This window comes from Acinonyx jubatus, chromosome A2 (genome assembly GCF_027475565.1).
Source record: "Acinonyx jubatus isolate Ajub_Pintada_27869175 chromosome A2, VMU_Ajub_asm_v1.0, whole genome shotgun sequence".
NCBI classification, from domain to species: domain Eukaryota; kingdom Metazoa; phylum Chordata; class Mammalia; order Carnivora; family Felidae; genus Acinonyx; species Acinonyx jubatus.
In genome coordinates, this window is record NC_069383.1 from 27,847,190 (window position 1) to 27,861,812 (window position 14,623).

Here is a 14,623-nt window from a genome sequence, read left to right on the forward strand (position 1 = left end):
AAATTTGGGGAAAAGAAATTATATGAACTGTTAAGAGGTAAAGTGAGGCATATTAAATAGTTTCAGTTTATTTGAGCAAAAGCCAATTTGAATGGGGCAGCACCAAGCCAGAAGTGCTTAGGGAGAAGTCTACTGACAGGAGCTCTGGTAGAGACTTTTATAGGGAAAAGGTGAAAGCAAAGCGAGACAATTTTTTTTTAATGTTTATTTATTTTTGAGAGAGAGATAGAGCCAGAGCATGAGAGGGAGTGGGGGGGGGGGGGGTGCAAAGAGAGAGGGAGACATGGAATCATGAAGCAGGCTCCAGGCTCTGAGCTGTCAGCACAGAGCCCGATGTGGGGCTGGAACTCACAGACCTTGAGATCATGACCTGAGCCAAAGTCGGATGTTTAATGGACTGAGCTACCCAGGAGCCCCAGAGCAAGGCAATTATTGATTGGCTATAGCTTAAAGGTCTAGCTGGCTGTAATCTGTTTGTCTTTAGGTCTCAATTTTGTTATCTTGAGGCATTAGATTTTGGTTTGCTTGGCCTGTAGGCCACCACAGCTTTAGAGCCACTTTAGAACCACACTAATATTATTCTCCCACCAAAATGTTCAGGGGCAGAGGTACATATAGAACAGCCATAGGACCACCAACTAAAGGAGTGCCTATGGAATAGCTGGACCAACTTTGTCCCTTCCCATTTCTTAAACACAAGGAGCACTTGGCTGAGGCTTTTAAACCAAACTGAAGCCTTGAGAACTGGTCTCTAAAAAACGCTGGGTGGAAAGCTCCAGCCCTCTGAGCACAGTGGCTGGTTCCCAGGTCACCAGCCCCTTTCCAGAGGTGCGTCTGAGGTCACCTCATTGACATAAGAGGAGACACCTTTATCCCTCTGGGGGTGGGGGGGGTACTTCAAGGGTTTTACTTATTTATTTTTTGAGAGTGAGTACACCAGCAGGAGTGGGGGAGGGGCTGAGAGGAAGAGAAAGGATACCAGCCGGCTCCTCTCTGTCAGTTGTGGGACCCTTAACCTGCTGAGCCACCCAGGCACCCCAAGAAATTGCAAGGGTTTTAGGAGCTCTGTAACAAAAACAGGATGAAGATCAAACATATATTTCTTATTATAAATCATAACATCATAGGTGGGTGCATATTTTGGATTGGGGCTGAGTCTTCCCGGTTTTTGTTCTTTTTATATAACAACCCTCTTTATCTTTTTTAATACTCTTTGTCAGGAAGCCTAGTTTCATATTAATATGGCTAGTCCAGCTTTCTTCTGCTTACTGTTCTCAAAGTACTATATCTTCTCCCTTCCTCTTACTTCCAGCCTTTCTGCATCTTTTTACTTAAAAGGTTTCTCCCGGGGGTGTCTGGGTGACTCAGTCAGTTCAGCATCTAAGTCTGGATTTCAGCTCAGGTCATGATGTCATGGTCGTGATGGAGCCGCGCATCTGGCTCTGTGCTGAGTGTGGAGCCTGCTTAAGATTTTCTCCTCACCCTCTGCCCTCTCCTGCTCTGGTGCACGCTCCTGCTTGCGCTCCCTGCCCCCCCCCCCGCCCCCACCGCCCGTTTCTCCCTCTCTCTCAAATTAATTAATTAATTTAATTAAATGTTTCTCCTGCAGGCAGCATGCAGTTGAGACTTGTTTTAACCCAGTCTGACAACATCTGCCTTTTAACTGGTGTGTTTAGTGAGGAGGGAGCCTGAGGCAAGCTGACAGGCCGCAAACGCCCCCACCCCCAGGTGGGAGATGTGTTGATATTCCTCGGGCACTCCTGGCTGCCCAAGAACAAAGGAAAAGGGGGAAAACAAACCTTTAGCTGATAGAGATCTCAGTCTGCAGGACCTGTTTCGACCACCCCTCCATAATGATGTGGGAAACAAAGGCAGGAGGAAATGTTAGAATTAAATCTCCTTAGAACTTGCGGCCCATTGACAAATACTTGAGGCTGGCATAGTGAAACGTTTCTCCAGGAACTCCCTGCTGTCTTAATGCTAATGCTTTGCTAGAGGGAAAAACAACCTTAGCTTGACAATAGCTAGGCCTCCAGTACCTTGGGAATCTTCCTTAGCATGTTAAAATCTCACTGGAAACTTCTGAACTTTTCCTCCCCCAACCCCATAGTATATAACCAGTCTCTCCTCATGGTCCCAGGACAGCTCTTTCTGCCCATGGATCCTGTCCCTGTGCTTCAATAAAATCACCCTTTTGCACCAAAGACGTCTTCGAGAATTCCTTCTCGGTCATCGGGCTCCAGACCCCACAAACCCCATTATCACCCCAAAACCTCATCATTTAGCCCATTTGCACAAAATGTAATTATCAATATAGTTGATTTAAACCTCTGATATTGCTACTTGCTTTCCTTTTATATCTTATCTTTTTTATCTGTTATGACTTTCTTGCCTTCTTTTGGGTTTCTTTAATATTTTTTGTCGTTCCATTTCATCTACTGGCTTCTTAACTGTATTTCTTTTTATTATATTGCTAATGTTTTGATATGCCCCGATTCGAGAGACCCCCCAAAAACAAACCACCAGAGTCCAGAGTCAAAGCCAAGCAGCAAGGGTCGTTTATTGCAGGTTCAAACCCGGTCCTCCGCGCACTCGTTGCCGGTGACGCTAAGAGGCCCCGAGGGAGGATCTTACAGCTTCTTTTATAGACAGGCACAAACAAGTTAGGGATTTTTCGAGGTTACAGAGCTGTTATTGGTTGACATTTAAATTTGAACACTCAGCAGAACTTGATTGGTTCCCGCCTTTTTTTCAAACCACTCAGCAGAACTTGATTGGTTCCCACCTTTAGGTCAGACCACAGGCCCTGGCTGGTTTGGGAACAGCAGGGTGGGGGGGCAGGGGGGGTCTTTTCTTTGCAGTTGTGAGTACACCTGGTAATTTTTCTCTTAGTCTCTCAGTTTGTTCTAAGACTAACATTAGGATCACTTACCTCATCAGTGTCTATTTACTATCGATATTGTTGCTATTCACACTTTACATTTTATATCCAACAGTTGTTTCCCATTTTTCAATTATCACTTTCCACTTGACATTTTACATTCCCCGCTTCACAAATGTAATAACCTTACAACAGTGCAATTCCATTTATTACCCTGCTTTTACAGACCTAATAATTGGAAAGGAGAAAGTGAAACCGCCACACTCAGACATTATTGCTTATACAGAAAACGCAAAAGGGTATATAAATTATTGAAAAAATAGAGCTTATCAGGTAGCTGGATATAAGATTAATATATAAGTCAGAGGTATTTCTATTCACCAGCAAGAAACAGCTAGAAAACATAATTAAAGAGAAGATTCAAAACTTGTGCAAGACTGCTATGAAGGAAAGTTATTTATCTTCACTAAAATATATTATAGGAGACCCAAATAAATGGACTTATGATTTCTCTACTCTTGCCCCTTTCCATAGGTGCATCCAAAGTCATTGTGTGGTCCTGGGCTCTCATTGACTCCTGCCTTCAGGAGCCTGCATGTTCTGGATACAAGAGCTGTGAGGTAAGAGGAAGCACTGTTTCCTCCCGCTGTAGGACCTACAATTCTCCTGTGGAATTCAGGCAAGCTTCTCAGCTACCTGGGGAGAGATAAAAGGAACAGTATTTAGTGGTCTGGAGTAGACTGCTGGCCACACAGAAAAGAGCAGGGGCAAAAAACCTTGAGCAAACTGACACAATAAGTCATAAAGTAAAAGCAGATGACCTTGAACAGAAGGAGTGCAGAGTGCTGATTATATGAGAATCTTGACCCTTCCTCTAGGAAGCCACAGGTAAAAATTGGAGAGGGCAATCAGTGTGAAATGTTGATCATCTACATGAGAGATCGGAGCATTGGCATTTTTCTGTATTATTTCACATGTGAAACATTTATCCTCAGTGGTGGATGAAGTCAGGAAAAATATGCATATAACCCTACTCATGCATTTCTTTAGAGAAACAATGTCATGTCATATATGCCATTTATTTCTGTGCTTTATTCATGCCAGGTAGGTGGTGGCTTGTGATGATAATCAGCTAGTTATAGAGAAGGAAAAGCTATATTGTCTTAACATGTGTATAGTATAGTAGGAGTAAATTATGACCTATAGTATGAGGATAAGATGATTATATAAATAACCTACAAATTATGTGGAAGAAAATCAGTTTTGAATTGAGTCATACCCGGAATGCCATGTGAGTTCAAAACATGAAGACATCAAATGTGGTTTAAAAAATCTGAATAAGCTTGGAGCTGGAGGTGATATTTAAGGCTTAACTTACCAGAAGAATTTAGCAGGCTGAAATTGTAAAGGGAGTCTGGATGGAGGGGATGGCAAAAAGAAAGACACAGTGGAAGAGAGACAAAAGGCATATATAAATGGTAACAGACATTGCATTTTGAACTATAGATATCTCAGGTTGGTGACATCTAGCAGGCAGTTGGGAATTTTTCTATTGGTGTAGAATTGGGAATCTTCTGTGTTGAGGTGGTAGTGAGGAGAGAAATCTCTACAGGAAAGAGAGGAGACCTGAAGATAGGATTTTGAGGATCACCTCAAAATCGAAGGAGAGAAAATATCCAACAACAGAAAGAAAAAATAAAAAGGACGATACCGCAGACCTAAAGATGAGGGGCCAGAGCATTTAAGGAAGGTGATGAGCTGTGGAAGATGAATACCAAGAAAAGGCAACTTGCTGGGGGAGTTAGATGCTGACTGGTTTCAAACTATGCAGGGGTTTCTGACTAAATCAATTGAGTGGAGGCATATTGTTCCTTAGACTCAAGGTCAGTCTCTCTGTTCCCTCTTGGACCTCTTGCTCAAGCTCCTTCAGCTGGAGTGGAGGGAGGATTCCTTCTCAAGAAGGAAAGCTCGAATGGTACCAACCTCTCAGCTTCGGGCTGCTCAAATGAATTTATTCCTGAAGAGCTAAAGGAAGAGACTGATACTCAATTCAGAGTCCTAGTACTTGATGTCTTCTAGTCCTGAAATAAGAGCAAGGTTGGTTTTGACAGATTTAAGAGATAGGTGTAATATAGCAATAAACAATTGTAGACATTTCTTAATCCAAAAGATATATATTTGGAATAGCACTGAATCTTTCATGATTATTTATGAAGCCATCTCACTTTTTCAAGAGGTTGAAAAACAAGTATTTGTTAATATTTAGTGTTGCCTTTAGTGTGTCTTTTGATTCTGTCTTTAACATTAATGGTTCAGTATCAGAGAAAGATCTATAGGGTACTCAAGAGTAACACACTTAAGCTCTACTCTTTTACAGGGAAGTCTTTAAAAAAAGAAAAAAACAAAACAATCTTCCCAACCTAGGCTCCACAATCTGGGTTACATTTTAAATTTTAGATTAATAAGATGGGGTGCCCAGCTAGCACAGTCCATGGAACGTGCAATCCTTGATCTCGGAGTTGTAAGTTTGAGCTCCACGTTGGGCACAGAGATTGCTTAAAAAAATAAAATCTTTTTAAAAATGTAGATTAATAATAAATGTAGCTCAAGAATACACAAAATAAAGTAGATGAAACTTGATGTGTTGCCTAAATCAAAAAGGTAGTGGATGCAAAAAGTAAGAGTTCAATTTAAATTTAATTAAACAGAGGATTCTCCGAAACAGAGAAGGTGTTTGGTGATGTGTAAAAATAGGAAAGCTTTCCTTTAAAAAGAACATATTACCTGAACATATGAAAAGGTTTACAGTAGAGGGAGTTGTGGTGAAGAGAGGGATATGCTTAAATTTAGTTTTTCCAAAAGTCCATATGGACATTTAAAATTAGAATTATCAAGCAAAATATATATATATTATTTTATATAATGTCAGAAACTTCTGCAACAAGCATCTGGAGAAATCTTTATTTTTAGAAGTTTCGAGCATTACACTGGTTGCTTTGGCAGTAGTCATACTTGGAAATTACATGCTCAGTTTTCCTCTCCCAAACTCATCAATCAGCAAAATCATTCCCCATCCCCTGGGGAGGGATAAGAGAAGAGGCAGAAAGAGAGAAAAGTGTTTCTCCCATACTATTCTGGAAATTCCTTCCCCTCAAGGATACAAAATGCTGGGGGGAGAAAAGTGCTCCCCTAACACCTCGTCTATAGGGTGACCTGTTTGTTGGGGACAGTCACAGTTTATACCCACTGTCCTCAGGCGATCATTAGTAGTGACACCTTTTAATTCTCAAAATGGCCCAATTTAGACAATAAATTATATGGACCCTCTACATATGTAGCAATTACCCAGTGTAAATTCAAGAGACCCATAAATTTCCAAGACTATACTTTCAAGGATCATTTCTACAGTTTGTTACTAGAGAAGTTTCTCTGAAAGTATAGAGCTCCGGAAACCACCAGCAGGAGACATAGCAATCTCTCCTGAGCATAGAGCCGATTCTCCGTGTTTCTGCAACTGCCATTCACCATTGATACTGGTTCTTTTCTTCTTTGGGAGAGCAAGAGGGAGAGGATGCAGTCTGAAGAAAGAAAGAGACAGAGAGAGAGGAAGGAAGGAAGAAGTTTTATAATACTTTCTGCTGAGCCTACAAAATGGAGAAATATGAAATCACAAAAAAATATAAAATCAAACATGCAATAAAATTGACGACATCAATTAGATTTGATAGTATGATTAACTTCATATATGAGTTAGTTTAAACTGCGTAGAAATAAGCAGTTTTTGTATATTTTTTAAATTTTAATTGTAGAATTGTTAGCCATCTTCATTAAAACGATTTGTACTTCTTTATTCATTCTTCCCTTGAGAGAAAGTCCTCACACAATCATGAGTTCAAGCAAATGAGTGCACTGAAATACTTCATCTATTTTTGAGAGAATATTAAGGTCCACAGATAGAAAATAGACCAAAATCCCTTTTCTGGGTTAAGAATTCCCAATGCTATTCCCATCCCTCCTCCGTTCCACTTAACTTTGAGAAGGTTTTAAAAATTTAGTTTTAAAAAATGTTCCTTGGTTTTATGAATTTTTTTCAAGTGCAGGGGCACCCAGCTGACTCAGTAGTGCTAATGATTCTTGATCTCAGGGTTGCAAGTTCTAGCCCCACATTGGGCATAGAGATTGCTTAAATTTTTTTTTCAAGTGCCTCAGTATGGAAGCCAGAAATGAATGAGAAATAATATGAATAAATATTATAATTGATTATATTCTTATGAGTCAACAAGGGATAAGGAAATAAGGGTGTGTAAAGGAAGATTAGTGAAGCCCATTTTTCAAGGAGTTTATAATCTAGTGGGTGAAATAGGCATAGAGAACAATGTGGCATAATAAATTATATTTCAAAATAACATTGACGGACAATGGGTGGCTCAGTCAGCTGAGCATCTGACTTCAGCTCAGGTCATGATCTCATGATCTCATGGTTCATGAGTTCAAGTCCAGCACCAGGCTCGCTACTGTCAGTGCAGAGCCTGCTTCAGATCCTCTGTCCCCTCTCTCTATGCCCTCCCCCCCTTAAATAAAATAAACATTTACTTATTTATTTATTTTAATGTTTGTTTATTTTTGAGAGAGAGAGAGAGGGAGACAGAGGGAGACACAGAATCTGAACCAGGCTCCAGGCTCTGAGCTGTCAGCACAGAGCCTGATGTGGGGCTTAAACTCATGAATCATGAGATCATGACCTGAACTGAAGTCAGACCCTTAACCAGCTAAGCCACCCAGGAGCCCCAATAAACATTAAAAAAAAAAAAAAAGTAACTTTGAGATTTAAAGTGGATGAATATTACACTAGAAATAATTTTTTAATGCAGAGAACTGGAGTGACTACATTCTAATTAAATCATAACAGATAAGACTTATTTGATTTTTTAAAAGCTTTTTTTAATTTTTTTTTTTAATTTTTTTTTCAACGTTTATTTTTATTTTTGGGACAGAGAGAGATAGAGCATGAATGGGGGAGGGGCAGAGAGAGAGGGAGACACAGAATCGGAAACAGGCTCCAGGCCCTGAGCCATCAGCCCAGAGCCTGATGCGGGGCTCGAACTCACAGACCGCGAGAGTGTGACCTGGCTGAAGTCCTACGCTTAACCGACTGCGCCACCCAGGCGCCCCTAAAAGCTTTTTTTAAAAAAAATTTTTTTAACGTTTATTTATATTTGAGACAGACAGAGACAGAGCATGAACAGGGGAGGGGCAGAGGGAGAGAGGGAGACACAGAATCTGAAACGGGCTCCAGGCTCTGAGATGTCAGCACAGAGCCTGATGCGGGGCTCGAACTCACGGACCATGAGATCATGACCTGAGCTGAAGTCGGATGCTTAACCAACTGAGCCACCCAGGCGCCCCATTATTTGATTTTTTAAATACCAGAAGAAAGGAAACTTTTATTTTTATTTTATAATGAATTCACATACCAAAAAATGAATTGAGAAAAAAAATTTTCATATTAGAATTGAAGTCAAAGACAGACCTAGTTTAAAATGCAAGACACTCATTTGTAGAAAAATATGTCTGACAAAAAGAACAAAAAGCATGGAGCCAAATGAATAAATGAAATGATTAACAAAAATGTTAACAAAAGGGTTCATAATTGCCTTGCAAAGTATTATATTTTTTTAAAGATCTAGAAAAATGAGCCTGCTGATACAACGGTAGGGGTTGAAAATATTGGCTAACAAGGAGCTGTAAAAATAAATATTTTTGTTTTGTTTTGCTTTTTAACAAGAAAATGAAAGGAAATGTGCAATTAAAGAATAACAATGTCAGGGCACCTGGGTGGCTCACTGGTTGTGTCCAACTCGGTTTTGGCTTAGGTCTTGATCTCGTGGTTTGTGAGTTTGAGCCATGTCGGGCTCCAAGCGACAACGCATAGCCTGGTTGGGATTTTCCCTCTCCCTCTCTCTCTCAAAATAAATAAATAAACTTGAAAAACAAACAAACAAAAATACGGAAAAGGAATAACAATGTCTTTACGTAAGGCTATGAGGGAAAGGAAGAGAATAGGGCCTTGAATGTGAACCAGTTAGAGGGATAATAGTACTGAAGGAGCCTGTGATCGGTTTATTGATGCATTTAGAGCTAACTGTCAAATGTAGATGCCCTCACCTGATCACCGTAGTAGCCTCTTCTTACAAGTCTCTCATCTTGTCCTCTTGCTTCTTCCCATCTAGTTGCAAGACAGCAGCCCCAATGTCCTTTTAAAAACTTGTCAGATCATGCCGCTCTTCTGCTCTAAGTTCTTAAATGATCTCTATGTCCCTCTGGGTACAGATTTAGGTTTTACAGTATCCTGGAAGAGCCTATGTGATTTGATCACAGTCACCTCTCTGACCTCCTCTCCTGTCTCTGTCCCTTAGGCTTCTCTCTGGTCACACTGGCATCCTCAAGGTCCCTGCAACAGAGCAGGCAACAGATCAGACTCTCTCAGAGACTTTGCTCCAGCTCAGTGGTTCTCAAAGGATGACCCAGGGATCTCTGTAAGTCCTCAGGACCCTTTCATGGGACTAAATGGTCAAAAATAAAACAAAAGGGTCCTTAACATTATTTTAAGAGAATAAAAGAGTCCTGAGACCAAAATATTGGGGATCGTTGCTGTAGCTATTCGACTCTAGCTTGGAGTACCCTGGCCTCAGATATCTATCTGTTCAGCTCAGTCCTGTACCTTCTTCAAGACATTGCCTGTGTACTTTACTCTCCCAGTTGAGGTCTACCCTGACCACCTAGTCCAAATCTTAGACTTCCCATTTTCCTGTACATTTTCTCTTTTCATGGCATTTATTACCTACAACATACTATCTAATTTACTTAAATAACGTATTTATTGTCTCTCTGACTCCATAATGCAAGCTTCAAAAGGGTGAACATCATAGTCAGTTTTGTCCATTGACCTATCCCAAGAGCCTGGGAGAGTATCTGATACATAGTAGATGTTTCCTGAATAAGTGAGTGATGAAGAATTGAATCGAATTTCCAATATACTTTTTTGTGGCGAACATTGCTTAATGTACAGAATTACCAAATCACTATACTGTACACTTGAAACTAATATATGTCAACTATACTTCAATAATAAAAATTTAAAATATATGTATTTCCAAGGCATATCAAAGTAATGGCTTTACAAAGTAAAGCAAAAATGCCTATATTCATCAAAATTTAATAAATTTTTGAGAGAAAAACATCTAAAGAACAAATAATAATGAAAGTAGCATAAAGACTACAAGGTTATCTAGTGAACCCATGGCAGAAGAAAGCGAATCTTTGAAACATCTTGTATCAGTAATTATATGCTTCAGTCTGGGAATGATACACACCACATCCATCACCACTCATTACTCATTAGCTGGAACCAGTCACATGGACCCACCCAACCAAAAAAGGGACCACAAGTACATTCCTACTACCATGTACCTGAAGGCAGGAAGCTGAAAATATTTGACAAACAGCACTATTACATGATGGATTGTGTTTCAATTTGGTAAAGCAACTCAATAACCAAGATTAATAAAATTTCTTATGAAATTACTTCAGAATATACAATGATTATAAAAAGCAAATAACTTCGAGTTTCATTATAAATAATAAATGGCTAATTCTTGATTTATATAGCAGAAAATAAGATATATTACACTATCAAAATGAACTTTATTAATACCTTGGACTTTTTTGCACATCTTTTTTTCTTTCTTTCCTTCCTTCCTTCCTTCCTTTTTTCCATCCCCCCTTTTTCTTTCAGTAAATATTTATTTTGGACTTCATTTCATTCTTTTTTGCACATCTTTTTTTCTTCCTTCCTTCCTTCCTTTCTTCCATCCCTCCTTTTTCTTTCAGCAAATATTTATTGAGCCTTCTGTGTACAGATAATGGTTCTAGGTGATGGGAATACAAGAGTGAATAGACAAGATTCTTGCCCCCACAGAGCTTATAGTCTATTGGGGGAACACAGGCAATAAACAGGTCAGCAGCATTTAAAAGTCAAAAGAATTATAGATTGTGAAAAACATTATAACGAAGATAAACATTTGATAAAGAATAACTGGGATAGTCAGAAAATTCTAAACTGATATTTGAGATGAGATGTATATAGACCGCAAAGGAGCTAGTCTTGCAAAGATCCAGAGGAAGAAGATTCTAGACACACAGGACATGTGCAAAAGTTCTGGCATGACTGAGAAATATCAAGGAGTCCTGTACAGTTTTAACCTCTGAGGAAGGAAAGAGGTGAGAGATGAAGTTAGAGAGCCAAATAGAGACCAAACTATGCAGAGCTTTGTTGACAAAGGCAGTAGGTTTAGATTTTATTTTAAAAGTAATAAAAAGTCACGAAAGCATTTTAAGCAGGGGATTGACAAGATTTCTTTCATGTTTCTAAAAGATTACATTTTAAAAGACTATATTCTGGGAGAAAAATAAAATGGATAGGGGAACTGTTAAGAAATTAAACACGGAAATCTGGTTGGTCTTGATTAAATTTATGTAACAGAGATGGAGAGAAAGGAATAGAGTCAACACATATTTAATAAGAAAGCCAATAAGATTTCCTGCTGGGTTGGATGTGGAGATAAAAGAAAAGGAAAAACCCAAAGACTGAGGAAATTAGCTGAATGGTGAGCCCATTTACTGACATGGAAAAGGCAGAGAAAGAGTAAATCGGAATTGTGGGAATCAGGAATTCCTTATTTTACATAATAAATTTTATATGCTTCTTAAATATCCAAGAAGCGATGCTGTGTATTCTGGAAGCTGTAACATTAATTCAACATGTATTAAACACTTATTATGAGCACTGTGTAGCAGGGTCATAGGCTTAAGTCATACTATGCTGTGTATTTTTTTTCCTACCCAGATGTAGGAGATTCAAACTGAAGACCAAAGCAGTTGTAGGCAAAACAAAGCAATTACATTTTATGTATATGTGTATATACACACACACATATATGCATACATATTTATTAAAATATGTATACACATTACATGTATGTAATTACATTGTGTATACACAATTACATGTATGCATTAATTACATATGATGTAAATATATATAATAAATATACACACATAAAACGTGTGTTTTATGTGTATATATGTATATATTATATATATTAATGTATGTATATGTATATATTATATATGAATATATGTGTGTGTATATGTGTGTGTGTGTGTGTGTGTGTGTGTGTGTGATATAATTACTTTATTTTGTCTACAACTATTTTGGTCTTCAGTTTGAACCCCCTACTTCTGAATTAATAAACAAGTTGATGGTTTAATTGCATTTAAATTTAATCCAACCCAACATCTTTAAAGGTGTAATATTCCTTTCTATAGAATAAAAGTGCTCAGTCTCTCATACGGCCTCCTTCATTCTTCTTCGTCTCTCACTAAGAATGGAGTCCATTCATGTGGGATTACATGAGGGGAGCTTAAACAACCTCATGGCAGCCAGGAAGGATCAAGGATCTTGAGAGTAATGTCCTTTGCTTCTTCTGGTTTGTAGTGCCATATTCTTTATCTACCAGGATACTGCTTACCTTTGGAGGTATTTAAGGCTGAAGTTTAAGTTGGGTGCAACTGTGATTTGGCTTCTCTGGTCTCACAGTAGTGACCCCTGGCTGGCTATGTCTCATTATCTCCCACTAGTCCAGGTCACTGCTCTGGGTCTGGCTGTGCCTCTCATTTGGTCCAAGTATTCTCTAAAATCCTGGCCACTAGGCCTCGTGTTCTGCTAAGGTGACTCCTGGCAAGCTCTCCAGTCAGATGCTCAATAACTTGGGGTCAGTGTATACTACATAGGATCAAAGGCAGCCCAGGAAAGCTACCTGACCGTAGTTCATTTTTAGGTGACTGTGCTTCAACTTGGTGTAAGGCAGCCAGCATGGTTGCTTCCTCCCAGAGTCTCAAATGATGAAGAGGAAGAAAGAGTACCTCTCTACTCTCTGTGTGCTCAGCTCTAGGCCAGAGCCAAAGCCCAGAGAGAGAAAAGTACAGAGACATCTGCTCCCTTCACTGCCACTTTCTTACTCTTTTCTTCTTGCCTCAGTTCCCCTTAGTTCAAAAAGGAGTGTGTTTTACCCCAGGGAAGGCCTGGCGGCCTTAGGTAGGAGTGACCTCTTTCCATCGCTAGAGAACTACTTAGCTAACATGGCTGTTATCTTGCTGTACAATTCATTTTAGATATCAGAAGCAGAATTTTAATTTATTCAATTTGTATTCCACATACAATAAATTTTAGATTCATAGAGGGAAGCCTCCTTAAAACCAAGATGAAAGTCATGGGCTCAGAAAAGCAAAAAGAAAGGGGTGCCTGGGTGGTGCAGTCGGTTAAGCGTCTGACTTCAGCCAGGTCACGATCTCCGGTCCGTGAGTTCGAGCCCTGCGTCGGGCTCTGGGCTGATGGCTCAGAGCCTGGAGCCTGTTTCCGATTCTGTGTCTCCCTCTCTCTCTGCCCCTCCCCCGTTCATTCTCTGTCCCAAAAATAAATAAATGTTGAAAAAAAAAATTAAAAAAAAAGAAAATGAAAAAGAAAACTATATTATTAATTTTTAAAAAGTACTCAAAATATAATAATGTTCTGATTCAATCAATCATCGCATCAAACTTACAAGTTCTGTGATCTTGTTCCTCCCATTTTAGAGAAGAAGAAATGGGTACTTATGAAGATCTTTTTACTTTTTAACTTATAACACAAATTATCGAATTACATTATTGGGACTCTAACCATTCTATCTACAAAGCTCATGCTAAAATGCCTTCTCTTGAAATTTTTGTAGCTAATCCTTATAGAGAGAGGAAAATAACAGTCAAGGATTTCAGCACAGTAGGTTATACAAATGAACACAGATCAACTTAAAATCTACATTCTAACAAAAGCCCAAAAAGCAAATACTCTGAAACAGAATCAAGTAATGTATTGCTTAGACATGATAGAGGAAAGCAGTGGAGCAGAAAAAAACCCCAAAAAAACATGCTAGCATTGTTCTGGGCATATGCTCAAGGATTACAGTCAACCCAAGATCTCAGTAGCTTGACACAACAAAAATATATTTTTTGTTCACATTGCATCTCCCATATGAGTTGGCAGACTTTCTGCTCCACACACGGATCCAGGCCAATGGAGCTGTCACCATCTTGTTAGCTACACCATCCGGAACATGCAGCTTCCTCAGGTACTTTGTTAAGGGAAGAGAGAAACTTGCGAAACTTGCATGGGCTTTTGACTCCCTCACCCTGCAAATAATACACTTACATCCACTACTATTTCACTGGTCAGAACTAGTTCTTTGTGCTCATTCTAATTGCAGGAAGGCCAGGAAATGGAGGAGAGCAAATGGAATGTTTGATCTGTCTCTTCCACAGCCCTATGAACTGATCCACACATCTAGCCGCTTACCCCCTCCTAATCTCAGCTCTTTCATTCCCAAGGTTGTTTGTAGGTTCAGGATAAATATTACCCTTATTTTAGAGACTGCTTTACGTTTTGTGACTGGGGAAGAATATTGTAAGATCTCTGTAAACCTTTGTTAAAGACTAAGTTACTGTTCTAAGATCATTGCGGGTAATATATTTTGTTTTTAATGAAGCAGTGTTTGTGGGATAAGAACACATCTACTCTTACCCCCGTTATTCCCATTGGGAATAAGATACCATGCAAGTAGAAGGTGGGGGGGGGGTGTCTCTGGTGAT

General features: G+C 39.3%; 2 long non-coding RNA genes and 1 other non-coding gene across 4 annotated transcripts in view; 2 read left to right on the top strand and 1 right to left on the bottom strand.

Annotated features, from left to right (window-relative positions):
- The window catches only part of LOC128314727 (uncharacterized), a 56,888-nt gene that overhangs the window by 24,517 nt on the left and 17,748 nt on the right, over window positions 1-14,623 (top strand). Inside the window, exons 3-4 of the long non-coding RNA XR_008296674.1 lie at window positions 3,416-3,501; window positions 9,298-9,417. This is a non-coding gene — a long non-coding RNA (uncharacterized LOC128314727). The remainder of the gene's footprint in view (window positions 1-3,415; window positions 3,502-9,297; window positions 9,418-14,623) is intronic.
- On the bottom strand, window positions 2,853-13,230 carry LOC128314728 (uncharacterized). 2 transcript variants are annotated; one of them, XR_008296676.1, is made up of 3 exons: window positions 12,472-13,230; window positions 9,047-9,332; window positions 2,853-3,577 (listed from the first exon to the last, which is right to left on the bottom strand). It is a non-coding gene; the product is annotated as an uncharacterized LOC128314728 (long non-coding RNA). The 2 variants fall into 2 exon arrangements; XR_008296675.1 differs by lacking the exon at window positions 2,853-3,577 and adding an exon at window positions 5,838-6,459.
- Window positions 6,259-6,463, top strand: LOC113604255 (small nucleolar RNA U3). The gene has a single exon (XR_003426134.1). It is a non-coding gene; the product is annotated as a small nucleolar RNA U3 (small nucleolar RNA).